We start from the raw sequence: 11,215 nt of genomic DNA, 5'->3' as shown, positions 1-11,215 counted from the left end.
AAAATAGATACAAACCCGTTAAGAATGTATGCATGTAGTTCTTCTTTTGCTAGATCCGTTGGTGTGGTTTTATTCATCAATTCTAGACTTTTCCACTTATGAATTAATAAACTGTTCAATTGGGGACTTACCAATCCTCTCAATTCCCTAGCTCACCAGATTAATCTGTCCATATCTTTCTCCAAGGCTGATATCTCAAATTTTGTAACCAAAATTTGACCATCAATGGCACTGGTCAATGACTGAGTACCATCAAAATTGTTAGCCAGATGTTCCAACTGGGCCTTAGCCACTTTTGTTTTCACCTCCAAGTCAGCTGCAAGTTTGTCGATGTTAGTACAAGACCTATATATACAACTGTACTGATTAAGAGCCTCATCAATCTTTGTAAGTTGCTCTATCATCTTGACCTTGTCTAATATGATCATATTGTCAAAGGTGACCTTCCTACCTGCATTGTATCTCTCTATCAATTGTTGGTTTGATATTTGTTGAAGAGTTTGAAACTCTTTTGCAATATGTTCAGTCAAACTCTTAAGTTGACCAGAGGGGCTAGCTACCGCACTAGAGTATCTTGGAACTAGTTGTTACAAAATCGAAATGGCCTGCTCAATGACCCACTTGTCTTCTAATCCTTCCTTCCTCAACTTCTGAGCTACAACAAACATTAATTCAAAACTTCTCAGCTGCTCAATGTTCTTTTGCCAAAAATCACCTTGACCGGATGAGCCAACTGGCAATAATGAATGACTAGACTCTCCAACCCACTGACTAGCACCGGTGGCTTCGCCACTTAGTGCAGTAACCATCTCAACCTTAGCCTCTTCAATATGTACATTTGTTGTCAGAGGTTCAACATCCTCAACTTGTTTATTATTTGTATCCACATCAATAACCTCTACATCTGGAATGTTTTGTTCTGGTGTATCCTGCTTATCATGCACATCTTCAAAGTTATCTACCGGTTTCTCTATATTATGCATAGGTGATACTACTAGAGGAATATCCTCTGTTAGTTTATGTCCCAAAACCAGTGAATCCATACCCAATATACATTTTCCCTTACCATCAACAGATGTGTCTTTAATACCAGACTTAGGTAGAAATACCAGTACAGTAAAGAAATCTGGTTTGTCTACAAAGAATTTTACCCATGTCTCATGGGTCTTCTTAACTATTTCATTTACTCTACCTACCACGAGACTCACATGTTAGTGTCTGCTCCAAAAAAATTGTTCTATTACCATATTTAAGACATTGTTGCAACTCCTCATCAGTTATCGCACCACAAATAGTTAATAACTCCTGCAACTTTATATTTTTATCCTCTTCAACTGCAGATAATCTCCTAGCATCTAGCTTATTGTACAAATCTCTTGGTATTTGATTTTCAATCTCAAGTATTACCTTCTTATATATATCTAAATATAACAAAACTGCTTCCTCAATCTCCATTTGATCCTTATCATCCATATGTTCATAATAATGTTGGATATTACTCAAAATTCCATCTTTAGTTATTTGATCTATCAATTCAACAACTAAAAAAGGAGTGACCTCAATACTCTTACCAGATTCAAGAGCTATATCTAATTTTGATTTCTTCTTCTTGCTAGGAGTAGAAGTAAATTCTTTAACTGGTTTCCTCTTCTCTATTGGTTTCCTCTCCTTCAAAATATTTTTTGGGGCTGCCAGAGGAGTGACCTTCACTTTTTATACCTTTCCTTCCATAGGCTTCTTCCTATGTATCATGATGTATGTCTGGGGAATCTTTGGGGGCACGCCATCAATATCAGAACCGGATTCAACAAGGACAATATAAGTTTCTGGTTTCTTCCTCTTCAGTATACCCTTGTCGGTTATTGCTACCGGTGGAGTCTAAACTGTTGTCAGAGATGACCCTAGTACTAGGAAACCTTCAGACTGAATTCTCCAAGATCTAAAACAATATTTCATACCGCTACTAGGGGTAATGCAAGATCTATCATTAATTTACCTCCCCCTAAGGCTAATGCCTTAGTTAATGGATGAGTTTCCTATTTGTGCAGGAACATTCTGCTCTACCAGTTGAGTAGTTGGGTTGATTATTTTTGCCAGTTGATCTTTAGATTTCCTAAACCATTTCCTCTCATTCTCCTTCCAAATATCATCAACTTTCTATTTCCCTTTTTCATCATTTCCTACCAGATTGTTCTTGCTTCTGTAGAATTTTGCAATATGTCCTATTTTGCTACATGCATAGCAAGTGCCATTATTTTTCTAAATTTCCTTACTATATCCTTGATCATTCCTTGACCTGCATTGATTATCCATATGTCCAAACTTTCCACATGCATGACATATCACATTTTCTCTACAATCTTATGTCCTATGACCATACTTCTTACAATTTGAACATTGACCATGAACTGCATTATTATCCTGATTTGCTCTATTTCTACAATGTCTTGCCATATGACCAAATTTATTGCAAAAAAAACATCTACCATTGAATTTATGTGCATTGGGTTGTCTTACTGGTGATTTTTGGTTGATAGGTGGATTCTCCTTTTGACCGGTTGTTTCAACTTCATTTGTAGTACCAGAGCTTTCTCCTTGCTCAAATCCAAGACCTCTAGTATCTCCCTTGCACCTTTGATCCTTCAATAGTTCAGCAAGATTTGTAGAACTACCATTGAACTTGTCTTTGTATTTGTTTGTAGTATCTAGATCTCCTCTTAGGACTATTATCAATCTTTCCAACTCTAGCTCATTATTCTGGGATTGCACCAGTTCAATTCTCAACATATCATTCTCATGTGCCAGCCTAATGCATTCCTCAGATCTGTCTTTTAGAGATCTACCAAGAATTTATTCATTCTTTTTCCAGTTTTTAATATCCTTGGACATCCTCATAGTTAGGGCTTTCATTTCATTCTCCATGATAGTATTCTCCTGACTTAGTTTATGACATTTTTCTTTAAGGGCATTCTTCTCTTCATCATCCTGATTTTGTAAAAGTTCCTTTCTTCTAGATTGAGCAGATGACAACCTCTCCTATAGGATAATAATGAATTCCTTTGTAGAGTTAAACTCATCTTACAATTTCAAGTTTTTCATCCTTTCAACATCATAGTCTTCAAGAGCTACTTCAAGTTGTTTCTCCATACTCATCTCCATAGATTTTGAATTTAGTATCTTCCTTAAGCTATTAGACTTATTTCAAGGCACCAGGCTCTGATACCAATTGTTGGAATCCAAGAACACTGAGAGGGGGGGTGAATCAGTGTTCTGTCGATACGATAAGTTTTAGCCTTATTAGCAATGTGTTTTAATAACCGATAACCATAAAAGAATATAACAAGTATAAATAATGCCACCAAAAGAATATACATCATAACACAGAGATTTATACGTGGAAAATCTCAAAGAGGAAAAACCACGGTATGATTGGTGACCCATAATATCTATCCACTGGTCAAATGAATAAATATCACAATAGGGGTCTGCACATGCAGGAAGACCAACAACCTAGAGCACACTACTCATCATAAAAAGGAGCCTCACTAAATACAAACACCAAATACTGGTTTACAAAAAAAATTCTAAACTTAGAGAATGCATCTGCTATGATGGATGAGTTCTAGTTCAAGCACTCACTATACTGGTTTTCACTGTGTCCTCCTTTACTGGTAACTTGCTCTGCATCCCAAACCTTTGAACCAATAACTAAGACTAATTGTAGAATATTATATTCGCATGCAGTCGATCAATATTGTTCGCATAATATCACATCACTATATCTTGCATCACATGTATATCTCGTAGTATCATATCCAAAATATCCTAACCAGACTGACGTGTTTTAAACCCTTCCTAAACATAAACATAAATGCCTTATGTTGGCTTAAAATGATATTAAAATTTATTTACATGTTGGCATAGACAAAAATAAATACATTAAATTTCATGACCGATGTCGCTGATTGCTACCATGTAGACCTGTCGGATCAATCTCTTATGTTAGCCTCATGTACTAGTTCCTAGTTTGTCAATTTCCTTGAATGTTGGTTGCTGAATCATGAATACCGGTGAGTACCAGTTAAGTGTCCAACCCAAAATGATATGTGTTGCCATCAATGACAACACAACTAAACCAAATGAGTGTCAATTACCAACACTACCAACACCACTAAGTGTTGAATCTATGGCATGTATGATCTTCAAATCCAAAATCCAAAATAGAAAATACTTACCAACATCCAAAATTTCAATGCTCATGTCAAACACAACATTGATATAGTAATAAGTAAACAATAGTGTAATACTCTCAACTAAAGGAAGATCAAACCAATAACCATCCCTAGCACTTCTAAAAAAAAATTCCTCATGAATAAGCATATGTATATGTGAAGTCAAAGGAAAAATACACCATTTTATGTAGTTAACAAACAAGTCCTATAGAAATAACATTTACCACTAAAGACTCATTCCATGTGAAAATACATTTGATTATCATGTAGCCAATACCTAAATTAATTCACCATTAAGAGCACTAAGAGTGGAGAATGAAATTTCCCATCTAAGATACACCAAGTCAAATTGACTCTCCAATAACAATATCCTCAACAGTTTTGTAGCATCATAAATTATAACCGATACAATTCACACATCCTATTTGGGCTCCTACTTTAGTGTGTCCTATCTCCATTCCTCCTAGCCTTGTTGTGGCCCCTTTTACTCCAAATATAATGTCACCTATCAACATTGTTGAGTGGAACCTATCCCAAGGTTATCCCTCCTTTGTTTATTGGTTGGTTGTCCTATTTTTGGAGGACAAGGGTAGTTCCTTGGTCCTCCTTAAATAGGACCCATTTTAAATGTGGGTGGGAATTTCCCCTCTTCAATGTATTTTAGTCCTTGTGTCTTTATTCGACCATTGGAGGTTTCCCTAATCAATAATTTACCTAGGGAATCCTATATAAGGACATCCTATCAATCAATTTTAGATCTAAGACTCCATCAGCAATATACCCCATCATTCATGCATTCATTAAGCATTCATCATTAGGCATTAAAAGTAGAATTTCATCCCATGATATCTTTTAAGCATCATGGTGCAAACTCATATCAATATTCATGCAAGCATGTGTGTTTTATTAGGTCATTCATATTCATGTGTTTGTCATGTTATTACATTCAACATTCATGATCACATCAAAAGAGAATCACATTTGTTTGTGCTTCCAATTGATGTCTCCAAATCACCTCTATGAGTAGCCAATTTCAATGTTCAAAAGTTTGGATTAGTAGCCAATTGACAGGATAATAACTAGGGATAAGGAGCTAGTTACATCCTCTACATTTTAGGCTCTGTTAAACCTAGGTGGGTGGACCTTTTAACAATACTTTTATAATACTAATTCTTTCTCTTGAATACTGCAATAGATATATTATCACTTTCCTATAATAATTAGAGAAATATTAACTTATTTGGATGTGGCTTTTATTCCTTATTTGTGTACTCTGAATTACTATGAGAAGCAATCTATCCTACTATTGAGACTTAAAATTCAAAATAAAAATTGATTGTGAATGGTAATAATTTTTCTTTTATTTTTGGATACCAATGTTTGTAATATAAAAAATTTGACCACTATCTATCCATTGGGCTAGATGAACCATTATTACAATATAAATTATGAGAATACTACAACATCTTTAGCCTTGCATAACTAACACCTGATATTAATCATCAATAGAGATATGACCAACATTTGATCAAGAATGGTCTTGATTTCTACCTTCTATTTTGATTTTGATCTCAAGACCCTTCTTCCCTCAAGATCCCTCCTATCTCTGTCAAACAAGACCAGCATATGATAGGTTACAAGAAACTATAAACTTTATAGCTCTAACTTGATCATCTTAGTGTACATCTTGTGAAAGATGAAAACTTGTTCTATCACACTCTAATCTGACCGTAAATTCATCATAAACTCATGTAGATGAGGAGGAAGGGGCCTAACCAAAGCAATCTTTAGCATAGTAATCATCTTTATCAAGAAATACAAAGAGTAAGAAATGAATCTCAGCCACCTCAGATGCTCCTAATGAAACCCTAAAATCTCTCAGTGCTCATCCCATGCTTCATTTGCATGGTCAAGAATGACATCAAATTTACACTCCAATAAGGCCTCTATCATCTCAGTGACAACCTTCTTTTCCATCCTTGTAGCATCAAATCTCAATTGGTCAATCTCATTCCTCATTCTTGAAATTTCCAATCTATCCTGAGCTAGATCATTTCTCAATCCCATACCCTCCTTAGAAGGATATTCTTATAGAGATAGAGGCTTGTATATAGGTCCTAAATACAATTGACCCTCAAGTTGTTTCACTCTATCTCTAAATATTTAAATCTCTTCATCAGTCTTGAGTGCCACCTTATGCGCAAACTTAGCCACATTCATTGGCATATCAGTGGCATCTATGGAAGAAGTGTTTGCCATTCTCTTAACAATCAAACTACCAAAGAGTCTATAATTCAATGCAAGTCTCTATGTAATTGGATGTAGACATTAGATAGAAAGTTGATCCAAATTATCATCAAATATTTTTTTAGAAAGCAACTTTTGCCTCTACCCCAGATTCATGCTCTCTAAATCAATATCACATCTTCTCCTCAAACTATCGGATGAAATGGAAGAGGAGATGTATCATCCCTCTAAAGAAGTATACTAATTTTCTTTACCACTTGTTTACCCATCTCAAGGGTCATGATGGTCAGTTGTTCTTTTGCACTCTTCTCCACTTTTACTCTAAGTCTCTCCCCTTCCTCTGAGCGATCAAGTCAAATACCTTTTCTTTACATCTCATCCACCATGTTCCTTATCAAAAAGTGTTGGAACACCTTTGTGCAGATAAAATCATCACCACTCATGAATTATTCACATGCACTAAGCCTTACATTTATATTAAGGTCTCCTCCTTTTTTGAATGCATCAAGGTCCCATTCTTGAGAGGGGTCGTCAATCCTCATACCGAGTCTAGTGTCAAATATATATGGGGGTATAGATCCCTCTCCTTGATAATCAAAACCTTCCTAAGACTAAAAAGGGATGTCTCTTCCAGGAGACAAAGTATGAAAGGGTGTTATAGCTCTAGGGCTCTTTAGGACAAGGAGAGGTTGTCCACCTGAAGAGGAAGATGAAACCATTGGCCTTTTCATAGCATCCTCAACAACTTATCTAGGTGGTGGAAGGGGATCTTGAGATGGGGGCTATGATGTCTCAGTAGTTGAAGGAGAAGATGATGACTCCTCAAATCTAGGTGGAGGGGAGGTTGGGCCAATAGGAGAACCAATAAACTAAGTTGAATCAAGATCCTCCTCTTCAACTTGTTGGACTTGGTGGTCCACAACTCCATGCCTTAGATGGAGTAATGGCATCTAGTACACATCAATATATGCATTGAAAATTGGATTTCATTTTTTCTTTCTAGTATCAAGAGCTGGTTCTGTGAGGGAGAATATGATCTATCATCTCTTCTCTTCCTATTCTCTTCATATTGTATATTATACCATCTCTCCTTTTACTTCAAGGCCTCATTATAATCAAAGGCATTTCTTATAAGGTCTTTCTAATCATCCCATTCATGTAGATGGGTCTTTGCCTTTCCAAGACCTTGTACAAACCACTTTGAGTCATAAAATCTATATTTGGCCCGAGGGAGGTTTTATCTATGCAACATACTATCCAAAATATCATAAGCCTTTCTATTAGTGAAGTGATACATTCCTACCTTAACCTGAGAAGGAATAATTGAACCCTTCTTGTTAGCTCCTCCAATGAGGAATCTCTCTACCTCAGCCAATTGATGCATAATTTTTAAAAAGGAAGCCTTATTAGATATAGGTATGGGAAGGATCCTTGGGACCATAGGACTACCAAAATAGTGTCATCTTTAAAAGAAAACCATGACCCCCAATTGTGGTCAATGCCTAACTTAAGAAAAAGGTCTTTAGGCATTAGGAACTCATTTTCCTCCTTACTCAGACCCCAATGTGCCTCCCCTTGGTGAATACTCATCAATTTCCTAACAAAATGGTTCTCAAATGCAAGGTAACTACACTGCTATGAATGCATATCCCAAATATATGTCCATTCTTGGATAGGGAGGGATTCACCCTTAAGAATTTGTACAGCTTTCAAATCAAGGTGCCAAACTTTAAGGCCCTTATACAATAAAATATGCATTAGGATAAAGTAATACATGAAACTTAGAGAAGGTCCCTTTTTCAGATCACAGAGGGCCTTGTGAAGTCCCTCAGCCAATAAAATTGCATAATCAAAGGGCCTATTTATTTCTGTGCTCTAAATATCCACACACACAACAATCATCCAAAATTTAGGAATCATTTTTTGAGCATCAACTCCACGGACTTGACATAAAGTATGGTATGTTCCCTTGAAGTATCCAGCAAACATGTTAATATTGTAGGGTGTTGGCAAATGTACACTCCAATGAGAAATTGTAGGTGTTTGAAGGTATTGTCATTGATGGCAACCTTGAAATCATGTGATGCCAGTAGATAGACATAGGTACCGGCACCGACAGACTCTACACCGACATACAAAACACTGAAACCGAAAAAGAAGATTACCAGCATCCTACCGACAACATTTTTGCATTAATGTATTTTGTTATTAAATGTAAAATATTTTATAAGCCGACATGGCGGATTATAATATGACTCATATATGTATGAGATCATTGTAGATCATCAGAAGAAGTAGTAGAGGTATGATGTGAAATTTGAATAGAAGGTAGCAAACCTATTATGTGAATTATAGGTTAAGGGTTTATGTATGTAGAAGAACTTAAACCGGTACTGAATCTGGCATAGCATATGCTAATCTAAAGCAGTACAAGACAATGGATTAGTTTAATCCATTTTTTTAAGTTAGTGTGACTTCCTTTGTAATTGAGCAGTGAGCTCTAGGCACTTGGCCTTCCTGCATGTGTAGGCCCCTATTGTAAGAGTAATATTCCCTTATTGGCTAGTAAGCGAATATTGTGGGTCACAAATCCCATCGAGGTTTTTCCCACACCAGGTTTCCTCATTAAAACATTGTGTTATGGTGTCCTTTTCATGTTGTGGTTCTTGTTCTTACTTGCTACATTATTTTTGCTTTACCAATACACAATTTTAATATGTTGTTCATGTTATAAGTTAAGAAAATATTATAATCGGTCTGATACTGATTCACCCCCCCTCTCAGTATCTTTGGGAATCCTAACAATTGTTATCAGAGCTTGGTCCTCTATTTTCAAAATCCTAACAGCTTGAGGAAGATCTTGACACCGGTAGAGATGTAAAACTTGAGAAAGCAATTGGAAACAACTCTTTCAGACTATGATGCAGAAAAGGTAAAGAATATCAAACTTGAAGATGATCTGAAGGCTGCTCAAGATATCATTCAAGCACTTCAAGAGAATTTTACTATTGCAAGGAACAAGAGGAGAGAACTTTGTGAAAAGATGCAGAATGATGAAGATGAAAAGGAAACTCTTAATGATCTGGTAAACAACCTAAGACAAGAAACCAATACAACAAAGAACGAGATGCAAGATATGATTATGAGGTTTTGTAAAGAAATTGAAGACAGAAAGAAGAAAGAAGAAGACTTGGTTAGAAGACTAAATGATGCTAAAAATGAAAACACAAGACTCAGTCATGAAAATGATATGTTGAAGACAGATCTAATGCATACACAAAATGACAGAACTGAACTCATGAGACAAAGGAATCTTGGAGAATGAACTGACTGCTGCAAATAAACATAAGGAGAAATTCAAGAAAAGTTCAGAAGAACTTGGTGACATGCTGAAGAATCAAAAACCTAATGGTGATACAAATGGCCTTGGCTTTGAAATTGGTGAAATCTCTGATACTGCAAACAATCATGATCAAAACAAACTGGTAAGACAACCTAATGCTTACAAATTTAATGGGAAATGCTTTAACTGTAACAAGTATGGTCATAGAGAAAATCAATGTAGATCTAGAAATTATCAGAACACTAATACACCCATCGGTCAATGTTCTAAATGCAAAAAAGTTGGTCATAGTTCAAAAAATTGCAGAATGAATGTAAGATGTTATGTTTGTGGAAGATTTGGACACTTATCTAATCAATGCAGAACACATACCGGCATAGGATATGGGAAAGTTATTCAGAAAAACAATGTGACTTGTTATGCTTGTAACAAGATTGGACATATTGCAAAATTTTGTAGAAGCAAGTCCCCACTAGCAAATAACAAAGGTCCTAGTTTGAAAGGTATACAAAAGGTTGAAGAGGTAAAGCAAGAATTCTCAAAACAATGGATCAGAAAGTCAGATCAAAATGTTGATGGGAATACTCCTTCATCGATAGAACAGAGTAACACTCCACCGATAGGAGACTCTTCATCTAACTGAAGAAAAATTCTCATGGGTTTAGCAACAAAATGAAAAACATGCTATTATTCCCTCAGTTGATGGTGAGAAGTTGAAATTACTTCTATACCGGAAAATGAGTTAAGTTGTGACCTAACCGACGAGCATTAAATGTGGTGGTTGGAGAAAATAACATTATAAAACAAGTGTTTTGGCTCCTTTTTCCATTCACCAAGCATTCAAACCTTCGAGAGCACAAAAATTCCCGAGCGAAGGCATTCTTAGCGAAAAAGTGAAGCAGTTCATCAAAGCATTCATCCTTAAGTTAGATTGAGGTATTTATAATCATGGCATCTTCATCCACTCCTGAATTTATTGCAAACCCTACTGTTGTTGAGGTTGTTAAGTGCCCTAGACCCGTATGCAAACTAGTTCCTAGAATTATGAAGAAAGATGATAGCATAGGTGCATTTTCTCAAATTCCTAAGATAGTAGTATATGTTGAAGACCCTAGGATGTATATACATTGTCATATAGAGGAATTAAGTGATGATGAGATCAAAAACATGTATAGGACTGTGATTTGTGATAAGTCTAGAAATATCAAGCTAGAACATAAGATAGTGGAAACCCTAGGTTTTACTAAAATCCTTAGTGTCCCAGATTTTCCCAAGGATATTATAAGGATTGTGTTAAGCAGGGTTCATGGTGAATTCTTTTAGTTGGATTCACTCCATAAAATCACAAAAGAAGTTATTAAGGCAGTAACAGGGTTGCCTTCCACCAGTAGCA

The sequence above is a fragment of the Cryptomeria japonica genome, chromosome 2, assembly GCF_030272615.1.
Source record: "Cryptomeria japonica chromosome 2, Sugi_1.0, whole genome shotgun sequence".
NCBI classification, from domain to species: domain Eukaryota; kingdom Viridiplantae; phylum Streptophyta; class Pinopsida; order Cupressales; family Cupressaceae; genus Cryptomeria; species Cryptomeria japonica.
The sequence above is the reverse complement of the archived record's forward strand: the minus strand, read 5'-3'. Positions refer to the sequence as shown.